Genomic DNA, 17,563 nt, shown 5'->3' on the forward strand with positions numbered 1-17,563 from the left:
AAGAATCTAGCAGACAAATCCAAAACAATGTCCAACAATTTAACCCAAACCAGGTAAAGGACAGGTAATCAGCTAAAATCAACAGCATGGTAACATCCACAATCACAGATGAGATCCAAGTACTTTTAGAACCAGAGTAACATCTAGCATGGCTTGGTAAATTCAGGCAGGTACATACAGTAGTCAAAGTTACTTTAGAAAGTTACTTTAAATAGGTGTAGTGATTCTATACAGGTGTGTGTGTTTGGTAATGAGGTGACTGTGAATGTGACAAGATTCATAGTTGTTTGAGAGTGTAGTCTTTGGCAGCCATGTTTGTATGGACATTTTGAAATATATTCCCCAGCTGAGTCTGTAGTGTGTGAGTGTGTGTGTGTGTGTGTGTGTGTGTGCAGGTGGCCCCTGCATTGTGCCCTGAGTCCCCTGTAATAGGCTCCAGGTTCACTGCAACCATGTGTACAGTAGTTTAAGCAGTACTGAAAATAGATGAATGAATGGATGGATAGATAGGTGGATATATGGATGGATGAATAAATGGATGAATAAATAGGTGGATGGATAGATCCCCCCTCGTCTTATGAGCCGTATGACTCTTTCTATATAATCTCACTTAAGCTCATTTCGGTTCCAGTACAAGACAGGAAAAATTCTAGGGTGTAAATACTTATGCAAGCTTCCGTACCATATGAGTGAAAATCGCCCAGAGAGCAGACGGACCAGAGAATCAACAACAGCATGATTTATTTGCTCAATGAGATTGCATGTCTCTTCATTATGCAGAAAGTACATCTATGTACCCTGAGCTGAATATGTGCACTGCTGGGAAGGCTTACAGTCCTTCTAGCATTCCCCAGACACATATTAATATAGTAGCCATATTAAATAAAGCATAAGATCAGAGCAATGCTACCTCAAACCGAACAAGTTAGCTCATTAGACCATGAAGCCAGTCTTATACTGTACTCTGTAGTCCCTGGCTCTCTCTTAGCTTTAGCAGAGCTATTATTTTTATGGAAAAACCGGTGATATCAATAAAGATGAAATTAGGCATTTAATACAAGTTCCTTCATAGTCTTTCCCCACTGGTCTCATACCAGAAGGTCTAGCTTCTACATTTTTACAAGCACAGAAGCAAGAATCAATTTGAACGATATAAGACAAGAGTTTATTTGAGCTGTTTAACAGCACAGACAGTCGAGTATACAGAGATCGAAGCTTGAGCTCCTCCATGTTTATTAAAAGCAGTGACCTCACGAAAAACTGATATTCAACAATCTTCCTGTAGCTATATTTTATTGTAGAACAATGCACTCACTGCATATTATGGATACAGCAGTAAGGTGATATCTCTGAGAATGAGATGCTAATTACTTACAGGCTCATGCTAAATGAGAATAGGCTGTGTCTAATTACAGCTATTCCTAACAGTTAACAGCACAGCCCAAAGCAGATCCTCCTGCTAAATGATAGAGCTATTAAAATCAAAAGCAATCATGCATTTAATTGATTACTTGCCTGATTAGCCATTCAATAGAAAGCAGGGGCCACTTTCAATTCTGTTTGTGTGTGTATTGTGTGTGTGTGTGTGTGTGTGTGTGTGTGTGTGTGGGTGTGTTTATCTTTCTAAGGATCATAGCCTAGTATTTGGCGACACCATCCACATTTTTATAACGCACACTTTATTCTAATTAAGGTACATTATCTGTAGGACAAACCATAAATCATCGTATTTCAGAGTGGTTCGATGATAAGTAGAGCATTGTAGTCCTTTAGTTTCCACAGGGACAGGGATGAGAGAAGTGTGTCTCATTGTGGCTGTGCTTGGCAGACAGAGGCGCTCAGCGATAGTCAAGGGCGTTTGTTATCACGGGAGACGAGATTGCAGCAGCACTCACACGAGGGAAAAAAAGAGAGAGGAATTGAGATCATCTGAAAGATCAGATGTTTTCCCACCGTCTTCTTTCCCCTAATACACTGCAGTTCATGGTCTGTGAAAATATTAAACACACTCTCCCGTGCTTATTCTGGTGTTTGGACATCAAGCTATTTCCTTTCCTGCTTAGAAATGCATTGACAAATTGAGCATTCATCATGTCTATAATATCAAAAAACCATCGCATCCCTGGGTAGATGGAAGCAGTGAGACATCAGGGCAAGGATTTGCTCCTCATAATAACTAAACAAAGGCACCTGAGCTGCCGCAAGGTAGCAGAGAGGGACGTGGAGCACTCAAAGGCAATGAGAGGTGACTAAAGTAATGAAATATACAAAGAGTGGAGAACTGTTGCATCTGTAATTTAACAAAACAAGGGATGAAATACACTTGCAAGAATCAAAGGGCAATGCGTAAGCTCATTTTTCATGTAGACACAGATAATATGTAAATAATAGATCAGCCTGTTCTGCTCTTTGTGCTCTGTTTAATGTGCAGCAAAACATGGCTAATATAGGTAAGCGCTGTGTGTGTGTGTGCGTGTGTGTGTGTGTGCATGAACAAAGAGATTTATGCTCAATGCCAACAAGCCTTTATAAATAATACACTTCTGAACTAGCAGTATTCATATAAATTCTGTAGTGTTAAGATCACTGGACTGAACAGGGTTCTCGTGTGCTGGATGAATCATATCGGGTTTGCTCTTGGATTCAATTCATTTGAAGAAATATAGTCAGATAAGTTAAGACATTACATTCAAACATAACAATCTCCAGAATGATTTCAAAAATTTCAAAAATCCAGTAAGCAACAGTTCATTAGACTCAGGGTCAGGGGAGAATGGCTAGACTAAATAAAGCTGACAAGGAGGCAATGGTGACTTATATAATCATTCGGTACAACTGTGGTGATAAGAAAAGCATCTCAGAACAGTGAAGCAGATGAGCTGCAGCGGCAGGAATAGTGATAACAGTACAGTGCAGGACTGGACAATGGTAGATCAATGGTTAAGACCTTGGGCTGCTGAATGGAAGGGCATGAATTTAAATCCCAACACTGCCAAGCTGCCACTGCTGGGTCTTTAACTACGGCCCTTGACCACCAAATTCATTTGCTCTGGATAACAAAAGCATCTGCCAAGTGCCATAAATCTAAATCTAAAGGTAAGGACTACATCCTGGTCACAATGGCTCTGAAGTATATACCTGAAAAACAGAGGAAATTTGGAAAAAACCCTGGATAGGATGTGTATCCATGTCTGTTTCAGGTAGTTAGGAAGAACTAACTCAAGCTCGAGCTCTGACTAGTATTGGTGTGTATTAAAGACTATACACGAAGGACCCTTAAGCAACCTCACTAGTCAAAGTGCATTCTCTATCCATTTTTGTGCCTATTATATGGTGTTACAGGGTATTATATGATGATAACATTAAACATGTCGATCTATTCTATCTAATCATAAGCTTTCAGATATAAATGAAGCTTTTACAGGGCCAGACAAACACTTTAGTTCTAACAGTCATTGTGCTTTTTTTTTCCTTGACTGCTGCTGATGTTGGAATCATAGCTTATAGGCTCTCGTAGGAAATGACTGGTCTCATATCCCCGGCTAATGCGAATATTATTCTGTCGTAGGATGCAATAAAAGGCACACAGTGGCCCGTATGGTGTTTAAGACTGGGGATCACTTCTATTTGGAAACTCCCAAAGAGGGGTTTGAATGTGTGCCCATTGCTTTACATGATAATCATAATAATGTGAAGTCATTGTCTTCTGTAAAGTGAACCTACGGCATTACCTGACCGAATGCGGAAAACATTCCAGCGCTGTACATTTGGACAGATGCTGCAAATCAGAATAACCCCGCAAATACATATATAATTAAATAATTCTGCATTATAGTCCCTTATCAGAGCAGACCAGACAGCAAGCCAATTTAATCCAAATGAAGTGTCTCCCCTTTCATCATGTTGGGAAGCATCTAAAAGGCACAGAGCGGCAAAACTAAGCATCCCAAATAAACAGCCTCAGCCCATTTTCTGCCATGACACTGTAATGTTCATGCATTATGAAAATATATTGCAGCGTTTCTCATCATGGGATGTGCTACTGCTCTCATCCTGGCATGGGTTAGAGGAGTTAATTTTTAATGCAGTGTCATCAGTGGCTGGTTCAAAGAAGGTTTAACAATTTCTTTTTTGAAGGAGGGAGGGTCGGGTCTGTGACAGATTGAGATTAAATTTGCATGCGCATGAATGATGAAGAAAGCGTTCTCTTCAAACACAATGCATGCCTTTAGAAAACCGGGGCTATTTTTAAATTTGTTTCTAATATGATAAACATGTAATATTTTGCACTGCAGACTGCTGGCTTCTCTTAAAGAGCGAGGAAACATCTGTGATGCTTTTGTGAACTGTCTTACTGTCACACAGGGCTTGTGTTCAAAAAGACCGAAAGCACAACAATGAGTCAGTAAACCTAAAAATATCTAGTAAATCTTACAGAAATATAAAAATGCACCAAAGTATGATTAGATGTATAAAAGAATAACTATGAGCACAACTGTTGCCTTGGTTATGACATGACCAAGATAAACCATTAATTATTAAGTCATCCTGGACTGGAGAATTGATTCAGAGATAAAATGAATAGAAGTTATATATAAGTCCCAGCATTGCTTCCACACAACATGACTGTCAAAGCATATGTGGCGATGAGATCATGGCTTACAATGTACTGTGGAATAGAAAGAAGGACAGAAAGACAGAAAAAAGAAATGCTGAAATTACTTAATGCTGAAATTAAGAAATTACAGAACGCTGGTAGTATAAATAAACCGTAAGTTGAAAAATATTAAACGTGTTCATTAAAACAAAGTTGTAATTTTGACAGGAAATCAGAAAATTCTCTCTAAATTCAAAGGAGTCCTAAAAGAGTCCAAACATAATTTTCAAAAGAGCTTAAAAGAGGGATATATTTCTGTTTCAGTGTGATTTCATCATAGCCTAAACCTAAACACTTTTCTATCAGGACTGAATACAGGAAAAGATGTCCTTAGATGTCTGCTGTAGCCGGGATTTTAAAGATGGAGAAACAGCAGGAAAATATCTTTTTTTTCCCTCTCATCCAACAATCAACAAATCACACTGCAAACTACAACCGAGGTCAAATGTTTACATATACGTAATTTTTCCAGCTCCACACATTTCATATTACAATACATTTCTTTTGGTAAGGCAATCAGGTTATTTGTTTTGATCACATCAGGGATCATTTTAAAACAATCAAATACAGACACAGTCATTTCAGCTGTAATTCACCGGATCTGTTTTCCAGCAATTTAAAACATACACCAAGATGGGAGCCTCTTTAAACAGTCCGGAAGATTTCAGAAATTTTAGAAAGTTTTCGATTAAGAAAGTTTAATAGATGCATATTGGCTTTAAAATGGCCTACCCTTAGAAGCAATACGCTTTTGTCCTTGTTACCATGGGAAAACCCAAGCAACTCAGATCTTTTCCAAGCTGCCACTGTCGGGCCCTTGAGCAAGACCCTTAACCCTCACTGCTACAGGGGCGCTGTATCATGGCTGACCCTGCACTCTGACCCCAACCTCCAAAGTTGGGAAAAGCGAAGAAAGAATTTCACTGTGCTGTAATGTACAGTATACTGTAAGTCATAAAATAAAGACTTCTACTTATCTGCATTGTTCAAAATAGTTTCTAGCCTCTGGACTTATGGTCTGAGTTTCAGCTGAACCCTAAGACAGCAACACTGGATTTTATTAAGAACCTGAAGGAATCGGGTAGTAAATATGTACATCCAATATTAATAGAATCATATATCACCATGACTTGAAAGGCTAGCATGCAAGGAAAAAGCTCCAATTATAAGACAAACATAAAAATCTCAGACTGACAGTCCTTTGCACCAAGCTTCTGACCAATGAACATTAGATATAGCAAATAAAATGTGAAATAATACAACTGTACGTCTCAACTGTAGTCGTGGTCATATTTAAAGAAGATAATTAATCCTTTTTATATTTCGTTCTCAACTGTTTCCATCTAAAGAGATGGAGGACAGAACTTTTTTACTCTAGAACGAGCAATCAATAATTTTGCTTAGCCCCAGTACAATATTCCTTATATATCATGAGGCCTGGTGAAGTAGAGAACATATGACAATAAGCTTTTCATATGTAGACATGAAGGTTGATTGTAATCAACTTTCACCTGTGCATCTTCATCAGTCCTACACCTTGCCCTCTCACTGTGCTCCTCCTCTCTTCACGCTTCTCTGTGGAAACCGCGACACTTCATGGTACAACATAATAGCTGAGGACTGAGAAGAGGAAATGAGGAACTGAAGAACCAAGCTAAAGCTTTTCTGTGTTAATGATTAGTGTGCTAGATCTAGTTAAATGAGATCATCCTGTTTTCCAGATGTAATTGACGTAAACAGATTTTGTTCACTGCTAACTTGCTTATCTCTTCTAATTTAGCATTTTGACATATTTAGGATTTAGTCATCAACATAAAAGCATTTTGAAGTGATTCGGTCAATTAGCAAGATAGATCATTGATAATGTTTTTAGTAATTGTTTAAAATTAGCATGGGAAAACAGTTTATGGATTAATAAACAGTAACCAGTTTCGATACCTTAAAAAAAAAGATAAATAACAATAAATGTTTTGTAAGCATCAGCATTGTTCAGCATCAAATGTCTTTGTCATGTCGATCTCCACAGCGGTGGTTAACGAGTCATATGCTCACTTAGGGCTTTAAGAATTTGTTTTTATAGGTATTTCTGTTTTAGCCCAACATGAAAAGTTCTAAAAAAAACAAAAATAGTTGTTTATTTTTCTATAAACATTTATACATTCAAGTAAATGGTGCTATCAAGTGCTTGTTCAGTGTAGCTTTATCCCAACAAAGGTGAAAATGTCTCATGCTGAAAGAGTCCTGACTCATTTTATATCAGACTTTATCAGAAACAGAGAAAAGCCACCAGAGTTGAATGTTTTGGTTTCTACTGAACCCCCTTCTACTGAACATTCTACTGAATGTTTGGCTTCTACTGAACCCACTAGAAAAGTGAAGGAGAATGCCTCATAAAAATATCGTTTCTGTTCAGAATGAAGAATGTAAAACACATTGTTTTACATTTAACATCAGCATGTTAAGAAATAAAACTATAAACTGCACAAAAAGTCAGAGTCTCCATCACAGAGTTTAAAAAATGCTGCATTTATTGTGAAGGACTAAAGAATAGACTTTCAGCATCCATAAACCTGAAACAAGTGCAAGGCCTAATCATACATTTATACAAGAGATATAATCTTCTTATGCCTTTTGATTTGAATTCTGATGCTAATTCTCAGCAGGATGCCTCATTTATTCATCAGAAGCACTGCTTTTACAATCTAAGCCACTTGAGGACATTTTATTAGCATGCATTTTTGGTTCCTGGAACAATGGCATATGGGTGATCAAGTTATTACAAATTAAATAAAAATATATCCATGGCACAGGAGGTGTCATGAGTGCTACTTCCTTTTAAGAGTTTACCCATAGTACCCTGTTGTTAAACGCATGCTAATGCTAATATTAAGCTAAAAAAAGTAGAACAGTCAGCGTTCCCCATTAGAGTTAATCACAATGCTGTGAATAAGAACAATGGAACGAGTGACTGCTGCTGCTGAATATCTGACTGAGTGAAAAGTATGAGTTAGATCACCATGCTGAGTGTGGCTTTATTTCCAGCAACACGAAATGTAAAAAAAAAATAATAAAATAAGTGGACAAAATTCTTTTAAGTGGAAAAACATGTGACAGTGTTTTCTTTTTTTATTAATACAACCTGTATTGAAGAAAGCATAGCAACGTGCTTTGCAGTTGTTATAGTTATAAATGAATCAATGTCATGTCAAAGCTACATACAGTACCACTGAACGTTGTAACGCTGAACGCTGAAGATCACCATACTTTTTAACCATTTATAGTTACATTAATTTTAATGTTGTGGAAAAACAAGTTAATTAGTTAATATATAGACTCTTATTCCAAGGCTTGGACATATTATTTTTCCTGGTGGTTATCCTGGCCTTAAGATGTAGCTCAGAGTACCTGGTGGCTAATATGGATCTCAGAGAAGTTGTGGGGTTGTGTGTTTGTTTGTTTTTCCTTCCCCAGGCTCTCAGAGACAGGATGGAACACTTGTTAAGGGAATTGGAGGCTTCTCTACAATTGTCTCCATTGGACAAAAACAATTGACATTGTCAGGAGTCACCACTATCTTTTCCTGCTATATCCACACACACACACACACACACACACACACACACACACACACTGCTAACTTTGCTCATTCTGTCTCTCCCACAGCACTCTCATACTGATGAAAGGAAGATGAAAGCCTAGAATCTCTGGTATGTGTTTTAAAATTATTCTGTGTGTGTGTGTGTGTGTGTGTGTGTGTGTGTGTGGCATAGTTAATGGCATTGGGTAGAGTGAAAGCCTAAGCCGATGTGAATGAACCATGTTATCCTTTAGGCAGCCTCTCCAACACACGAGCAAGCCACCAGAGCCATCACTCCTGGCCTGCCAATATAAATGTTTTACACACACACATACACACACAGGTGTACACACATATACACACACACACACTCACAGGTGCACACAAGTATAGCATGATGAATCTGACAGTGTAGAACAAGTAAACACATCTGTGGAAATAAACCTAACACAAATGCTTGTGTTATTCAACATGCACTTGCTCCTCATACTGAACAAAACACATCCATTCACAGGTATAAAATGTTATAAAAAGATAGTTCTACGAAAAAGGAAAAAAAAAACATCAGCTTGTAGAATATAATTTCTTTAATGAGAAGCCATTTTTTTTAACCACAACATCTCCAGCTCTTGGCAGTTAACCGTGAACAGTTTAGATGCCCAATCACAGCTCAAGAGAGTAATGATCATAATGCTGTGTACATCAGCCCCAGGCATCCCACGCCACAAAGATCCACCTGTCTGCACTGTTCGGTGTGCACCACTACTACTACTAATAATAACTGTGATGCTTCTAGTGTTATTGGAAAGTTCTCCAGGCTATAGTGAGAGTGATAATCCTAAAACTTTTATCTCTTTTGTTTCTTTAAAGCAGATACATTTCATACACTCTGATGCAACTGTCTCTATGGGGGAAAATCCCTCTAACTGAAACACACAAAAAAAATCTAATTAATTTAAGAAATAAATCTATGACTCCTTACTCATATTGGACTTGTTATTATATTATCCAGGACTAAGTCTCTTCCATTCCACGCTCCTCCGTGACATGTCTGGACATGTGTTTTACCTCGCTAAACTTGTAATTGTGTTGTAATTGCATCTACAAAAAGCATGACAGTCACCTTGGCATGCACTTAACTAGGAAGGGGGGGAAAAAATTAGAAACACTGAGAAAATACTATCGGACAATTAATGAACAATTAGGTAATCGTTTGGATTCACTCAGCTAGAGATGAAGTGTGACAGTGTGATCATCTGCGACGGGGTTCGCCCTGATCTGGGGTCAGTCTGGCCTCCTGGCACAGCGTAGCGCCGAGAGGATTACAGCTTAGCTCAAAATTACCTCGTCTTCTTTAGAGGGCTGTGGCACGGATGAAGGTGCCCCTTGCAAATAAAACCCATTAGAATTCAAAGTCATTGAGGAATCCTTGGGTGAGATGAAGTCCCTTATAAAAGCACATACTGTAACTCATACAGTTAGGTCTATAAATGTTTGGATATTGACAAAATGATTGTTTCTTCAGCACTTCAGCATAGTATTTCAGAGTTATATGATCGTAATAATGAATGGAAATATAAACATGAGCGTGATAATGAATATGTGCAGACTTTCGGCGTTACAACCGGCTCTGCAGCTGTTCCATGACCGCGCGTGGGTTATTGCCGCATTGTGACACTTTACCTAAGCAGATAAAAGGAAGAGAGTTGAATTCATGTGTACCATCTCTATGTGGAATCTTCTGCTTTTAAATCGCAATAAGGTTAAAGAGCAAGCCCTGCCATCACTACGCTGTATAAGATTTAGGTACAGTAAACAGCCAGAATTAGAACAAATGCACTGGTTAGCTAAAGAAGACAAAAAGTCTTTAAGACCGCAGAAAACAATTATGGTTCCTAGGGAAGAAAAGCCCCATACAGATCTGACTAGATCAAGAAAACACTCCAGGAGGTAGGAGTATCTGTGTCAAAGTGTGTCGAACAATTTAGAAAAGACTTCAGAGTAAACACATTGGGTTTACTGCAAGATGAAAACCACAGGTAAGACATGATTAGCTAAAAAAAAGAAAACCTGTGCAGTTCTGAAACTACATCCTCTGGACAGACAAGGCAAAGATCAACCTGCACCATAATGATGGGAAGAGAAGAGCATGGAGAAAGGAAAAAACTGCTCATGATCTGAAGCGTACAACCTCATCTTACGGCAGTGGGCATGTAGAGCTGCCAGTGGAACTGGTTCCTTTGTATTTAATGATGATGTGACTGCTGACCAAAGCAGCAGGATCAATTCTGAAGTGTATAGAGCTATATTATCTGGTCAGAATCAGCCAAATACTTCAAATGGATTTTGACAGCACTTCACTCTCACAGACGGACAATGACCTGAACTATACTTTGAAACTAGCCGAAGACTTTTTTTTTAAGGCAAAGAAGTGGAATGTTCTGCAATGGCCGAGTCAGTCACCTGACCTGAATCCAAACAAGCATGCATTTTACTTGCTCAAGGCAAAACCGAAGGCAAAATGCCCCAAGAACCTGCAGGAACTAAAGACTGCTATAGAAAAAGGGTTGGCAGAACATCACCAGGGAAAAAAAACTATAACTAGGAATTCTAGACTTTAGGCAGGCGGTGAATGCAAAGGATTTGAAACCAAGTATTAAAAATGACAATTTAATTCATGATTATTTTAACTGGACCAATTAGTGTAAGGGAAAAAAAACACATACAGTATTAAACAAAGGTAAAAGTCTGAACTTTGAGTTTAATTAAAATTTCAACACATTACCATGTGCATAGTCAACAAGATCTGGGGAGTTTGTAGGCTTAATATCATCACCATGAACTCGGAAATGCTTTTCAAATCATTCCTGGACAGTTTTTGTTGTGTTGAAGGTTTTGACATCTATGTTTCGAAAATGCTCTAACTCAGATGTCTAGTTATCAAAGCTTGCTACTTTCCAAGTCACTCAGATCCTTACACTTGCCCATTCTTCCTGCTTTGTTAACTCACTGTTCATAATGATGTCTATTATATCCCTCACCTTGATAGTTTCCATTGTAATGAGACAATAAATATTCTTCACTCAATCTGTCAGTGGTTTTTATATTATGATTGATTCGTGTATATATCGGTTATATAAGTAATGAGGGCAGATGCATAGAAATTCATGAAAGCTAAAAACTTGAAAGTGGTATTTTCTTAGTCTATAAATTCCCGTACAAATGTGCTCAGTGCTGCATAGTAAAAATCCCATCCACATCTATTAAAAAGTGAAAAAAACTGCATTTTGTAGAGTGAACAAAAAGGATCATGGCCAGGTTGGGTCTAAAAGCTGAGTAGTACTACATATAACAGCCATAGACATCTCACAGATCACAGCCTTAATGCATCTGTGTGTGTGTGTATGTGTGTCTATGGTCAAGTGATGAGAGATGCCAAGCTGTGGTCTCACCCAACTACATGCTCAGCTGCATTCCCGTGTAAAATGAATGATCCATGAGCCCCTTTTTCCAGCAGCTCTCGGAGCCGACACACTTGAATTGGCTGCAGTGAGAGGTCCCTGCTCATAGAAACGATTAGCCAAGTTCACGGTGGCCAAGGTTAACCACAGCAGCAGTAAGAGGTGAAATAAAACAGGCGCTTCACAGCAAGGTCCATTCTTATCCATGTTCCAGTATATACTGTACATTGTGATATCCTGTATACGTTCTCAGAAATTTTACACAGAGCATCTAATCAGAATTAGCAGTGCAAGGGGTCACTGCTTTAAAACTATACTCATACTTCTGAAAGAAAATCTATTCATTCATGTTACACATCATCTGCATTGCACACTGCTAATGTTACACTAAGTATTAATGCACATGTATTGCTTTTCTTGTCTCCTCTTCTTGTCCAGCACTTTATTGTATAGATATGAGCTGCTCTATTACCACCAACACTGATGTGTGATAATAAAAGAATATTGAATATATGCTCTCTGAGATCCTAAGGGCTCTCTTGTAGGAACAAACCCTGAACATGATGCCAGCCCATTACAGGACACCACACACTCAAACATTCACATTCAGAACCAATTTAGTGTAGCAAATCTACCTACTAGCATGTTTTAGTGTTTTAAAGTGAGAGGAAACCTGAGAACCTTACAGACACAGGAGGAGAACATGCAACCTGAGCTCAGGATTGAACAGGGGATTCTGAAGCTGTGAAGCACAAACGATACCAACTGTAACATCATGCCATCCTTATGTATTCACTTAGAATGGATCATTTGATGTAGATCTGAAATTCATGTTTCAGCTGTTTGAGAAAACACACATGGAATTGAAATATATGAATAAATAACATCTTCATACTCAATTGTGTTTATTTTTTATGGCACATTTATCCAGAGCGACTAAGATTAATCTCATTTATACAGCTGGGCAATTGAGGGTTAGGAACCTTGCTCAAGGGCCCCACAGTTGTAGCTTAGTGGCGAAGGGAATCAAACTCACAACCTTCCGATCATTAGGCCAACACCTTAACCACTAGGCTCCCACATCCCCATTTATCCCATTTATCACCAATTTCATTCAAAACTAGCACACTGGATCTTACACACAGAAGTTACTGGTTTGTGTCTTCTTTACCAATGTCCAGCATTTAAATCTTTTAAGACATATGAAGCCAACAACCTCGTCTTTTCAGACTGCCGCTCACACACTCGATTATCTGCCCTGTTCTGCATACATGAGCTCACAGATGTCCATAATTGCCTTGTGTCACTGTGATTGAACAAATTTTGCTAATAGTTTACAGTTTAACTGCAATAATAAACAATAACAAAGCATTTTAAACATGTGCAATAACAGAAATTTTGAAAAATGTGCAATATTACCTATGTGCAATGTCTTCAGTGTAATCCCTAGTCTTTTTATATATTTTGTTTTGTATATACTGTATATTATATTATGTCCCTATTCTTTTTATATATTTTTGCTGCTGTAACAGAGAAATTTCCCCATTGTGGGACGAATAAAGGTATATCTTATCTTATCTTGTGATACTGTCAGGATCGAATCTCACAACCTTCCATCACCAGAACAAAACTCAGGAGCCCTGCGAACATTTTTAATACTGCAGGAATATGAATATTCATTCATTCATTCATTTTCTACCGCTTATCCGAACTACCTCGGGTCACGGGGAGCCTGTGCCTATCTCAGGCGTCATTGGGCATCAAGGCAGGATACACCCTGGACGGAGTGCCAACCCATCGCAGGGCACACACACACTCTCATTCACTCACGCAATCACACACTAGGGACAATTTTCCAGAGATGCCAATCAACCTACCATGCATGTCTTTGGACCGGGGGAGGAAACCGAAGTACCCGGAGGAAACCCCCGAGGCACAGGGAGAACATGCAAACTCCACACACACATGGCGGAGGCAGGAATCGAACCCCGACCCTGGAGGTGTGAGGCGAACGTGCTAACCACTAAGCCACCGTGCCCCCCGGAATATGAATATGAACAACTAAATGATTTTGATATTTATATTCATAAATATAGTACAGTACAAAAGTGCGATGTAACTACATTTAACAGGTGTACTGTCAAAGCAAAGTAAATATAAATAAAGAAAAGTAAGTCGGTATTTGGCGTGACAATCTAAAAACTCATCTGTCAGCTCAGGTAGGGTTTTGTCAGTTTTATATGGAAATTAGATGGAAGGTTTTGGATGAATCTTGTAAAATCTGCCCCAGTTGTCCTGCAGTCTCTGATGCTCTGCCATGCTTCTGTTTTTCGCAGGTAAATGCGAAGAGCATTAGCAATAGCTCTTGAGTGAAATCATGGTTTGCATTCTGATTAAGCTTGATTTAATCCTGATTTAAATTCATCTGTCTTTAGACCGAAGAATAGAACGTCAGTGCTAAATAATCTAGCTGTGTTAATCTGACAAGCGTACAATCGAAGCGGGATTACTTACGAAAACCACATTGTGAAGTAAATCGAATGAACTGTTTTTAAGACTGAACAGTATATCTTAAGCTCTAAATTAAAACCCATAAAGATCGATAAAGTGCATCGAGAACAAATAAAAACAGGGAAGATTTCTACGCATTACTGATGAATGGCTAAAAGTTAAATGCACTTATTTAACTCCACCTGCAAACTTTACCCTCTGCCTACATTACATATTTATTTATTTTACAGATCTTGGCATATTGACTCTGCCTCAGGGCTTGACAGTCTGACAAGATCAGGGTCACATAGAGCATTTAAAATCTCAGCAAATCACAACATTTAGAACACTTATTTCTGCAAGGTGAAATGAGAATAATGCTCAGGGTGAGAGGGTAAGAAAGAAGACCGCATAAAAAGCACATCTCAGGCAATTGCTTTCCATCAGGGATAGAAGGACAAACTAAGCCAGAGGAGGGGATAAGCTGTACCACGTGGTAAGTGAGAGTCCAAATCCTTTTTTTTTTTTTTTTTACATAACTGGAGCCTGAGTGTGTCCACAATAAATCCAGCATTGCACTTTTCATTTACATCCACGCCTAAAAATCATAGCGAATAGAGGGCAGGATGTCAGAAAATATCTCTCCTATATGCTAAGCAATCTATACAATCTATTTATCCACCACACAAGTTTATTTTTTTTTAAACATCGTTCTCGTACATCATGGTCACAGGACCGAGGACGAGCATTATAGGGCTCTAGTAATGGCGTGCTGGTGTTTTAATTTGTGTAATGGTGTTTAAAAAAAGTTGTTTTAGTCGTGGATTTTGTGCATGAAGGACTTAGATTAATATGTGATATTGGAGTTCCTGTAGGAGGCATGAAACAATGGATGCTAAAACAGTGGGTGGATATAATGGAAACACATTCATTTGCATGTCTTGTGCAATTTAGAGAAGCTCAAAGGGTTTGATAGCATGGTTATTACTTAGGCTTTTTTACACGTTGGCTACGTAGGTGTAATCTGATGCACAAATGCTAGATATCTGCTGTTTGTGCAAATGGGGGAACAGAACGTGTGAAATATCATCCTCAAGCGACCCGTGGCTTTTCCAAATGTCCGACGTGAATAAACAACTTTAGTCATCAGCTCTCCAGGATACACGCATGTTAAATAACATATAAAGGCAGGAGGATCAGCGAATGAATGAACTCTGGCATGCTGATTAGGGATACATTTAAAAGTGATCATTTATATCCTGATTTTTTATCTTTCACTAAAGCTGCTTTGTGACATTGTCTATTGTTAAAATAAAACTCAACTTAATTACACGAGCAGATCCGTAGCGCATAAATGCATAATTACATAGACGCAAGCACATTTGAAAAGTTCAGTTATACAGAGGTGTGTAGAAAAAAAGTGATATGAGTCAGATGAGTCATCCTTCATCGTATTCTCCACAAGTGGGCAAATGTATGTGAACGGTGCAAGCCTGAATGCTGAATACTGACACGGTTTGGTCAGCGTGTCCCCTTTGAGAGAAGAGTCACTACAAATCAATACAGAGACGGTAAACATGCTGAACACATGCTTAAATGATTTTTACAAACTTTATTAGCTCACTGATAACTCAGTATTTAACTCAACATCCCCAGTGACATTTTTCTTGCTGGAAATGTCACATGAGTATGCATGTTTGGTAGAGCCTGTCAGATTAAATAACACTCTGAATTGCTCTCCCATGTCTCATACTAATTCAGGTTTTGAGTGAATTATTTTTTTCTCTTTTTTTTTTACTTGAAAATGAAGCTGTTTTTAGGCTCCTGGTTATGTAATGAATGATGGATCTACAGGAAACCAGTGTTAACCAGTGTTGCACTGACTGAAGCCATCTTCACCTGCATATATCACTACTCTTGCCAGTAATGTGACTGACCAAGCTCACCCTTGGTGCTGTTTATAAATCACATCAGACCTCTGTATGTGCATTTCAACCTGCCTGTGTTACTGCTTTCAAGGTCAGTGTGCTGTGGCGGTGTGTAGTCTCTTTCATTCGGAACACTGCCCAGACGTCCGTGTGTCTGTGTCTGGGTCTGAGCAGTCGAGGAGTAACTGAATATGCATACATTATCCAGAAAGAAATGACAATGCTTTTAAAAAAAATAGATATATACTGTATAGTATTTTATATAGTATAGTAGTTTGTGTGTATACATATATATACACATATATATACATGCATATATATATATATGATACATGATTTAAGTATAAAATTCTTCTAACATCTAACTTCTTGATCTTCTTCATACTCCAAAACAAACTCGTACTCTTAGATCTTCTTCTTCCGCTCATTTCATTGTTCCCTCTGTCCGTCTTGTAACTATGGGGAATAGAGCTTTCAGTTACTCTGCACCTCAGCTCTGGAACTCACTTCCATCTGAACTCCGTAATATTGTTTCTCTTTCATTATTTAAATCTCAGCTTAAAACTCATCTGTTTAGTTTAGCTTATTCTACACCATAATTTGTACTGCTGGTCTAATTTGTATCGCAATGTAGCTATTCGATTTTCATTGTCTTTGTTGTTTTTTGTACGGTGACCTTGAGTGTTCAGAAAGGCGCCTTTAAATAAAATGTATTATTATATATATATATATATATATATATATATATATAGTTATAGGTATACAAGGTATATAGGTATACAAATAGGAGGTGTGCATTTATTCCCAGAAGGTTAACAGGTTGATTGAGACTTGCTTCTCTTTTTCTTCCTATCTCGAAGCATCCAGAGATTGTGCCAGCTCCAGTTGTGTTCTGCTTAATGAAGATTTCTGACTGTCAATGAGAAGAAGCCAACACTGCGAGGATCCCGAGGCACCAAGAGATGTACCAGCTCCAGTCGGATTCCTCTTCATGAGGATTTTGGACACTCAAAGGAGATAGCAACTACATTTGGTCTTTGAGGACAATAATCTCCTAATGGATACACAGTTTACAATTATAACCACACCCTCCAGTGTCATCCAAATGGGGACAGGTTTAATTTTGAGTCTGGTTCCTCTCGAGGTTTCTCAAGAGTTTTTCCTTGCCACAGTTGCCTCAGTTGCTCATTGGGGATAAATACAAACACCTTTAAATATAGGTCTAATATTAATCTGGAATGTATTGTACTATATTTCTATGTTCTATAAAGCTGCTTTGAGACAATGTCTATTGTTAAAAGCGATATACAATATAGAAAAAAATTGAAATAATTGAGCGTACTTAATTCACCGGCTTAAACCGGCACCAGATGATTGAATTGTGTAACATTAACACAATTAGATTTCATAGATAAAACATGATTTAAGTGTGAATTTACACTCACTCACT

At 38.2% G+C, this 17,563-nt stretch overlaps 1 protein-coding gene across 5 annotated transcripts in view; it reads right to left on the reverse strand.

Annotated features, from left to right (window-relative positions):
- The window catches only part of ntm (neurotrimin), a 368,272-nt gene that overhangs the window by 56,135 nt on the left and 294,574 nt on the right, over nt 1–17,563 (reverse strand). The window lies entirely within an intron of this gene.

Source organism: Tachysurus vachellii, chromosome 20, assembly GCF_030014155.1.
Source record: "Tachysurus vachellii isolate PV-2020 chromosome 20, HZAU_Pvac_v1, whole genome shotgun sequence".
In the NCBI taxonomy this organism is placed as follows: domain Eukaryota; kingdom Metazoa; phylum Chordata; class Actinopteri; order Siluriformes; family Bagridae; genus Tachysurus; species Tachysurus vachellii.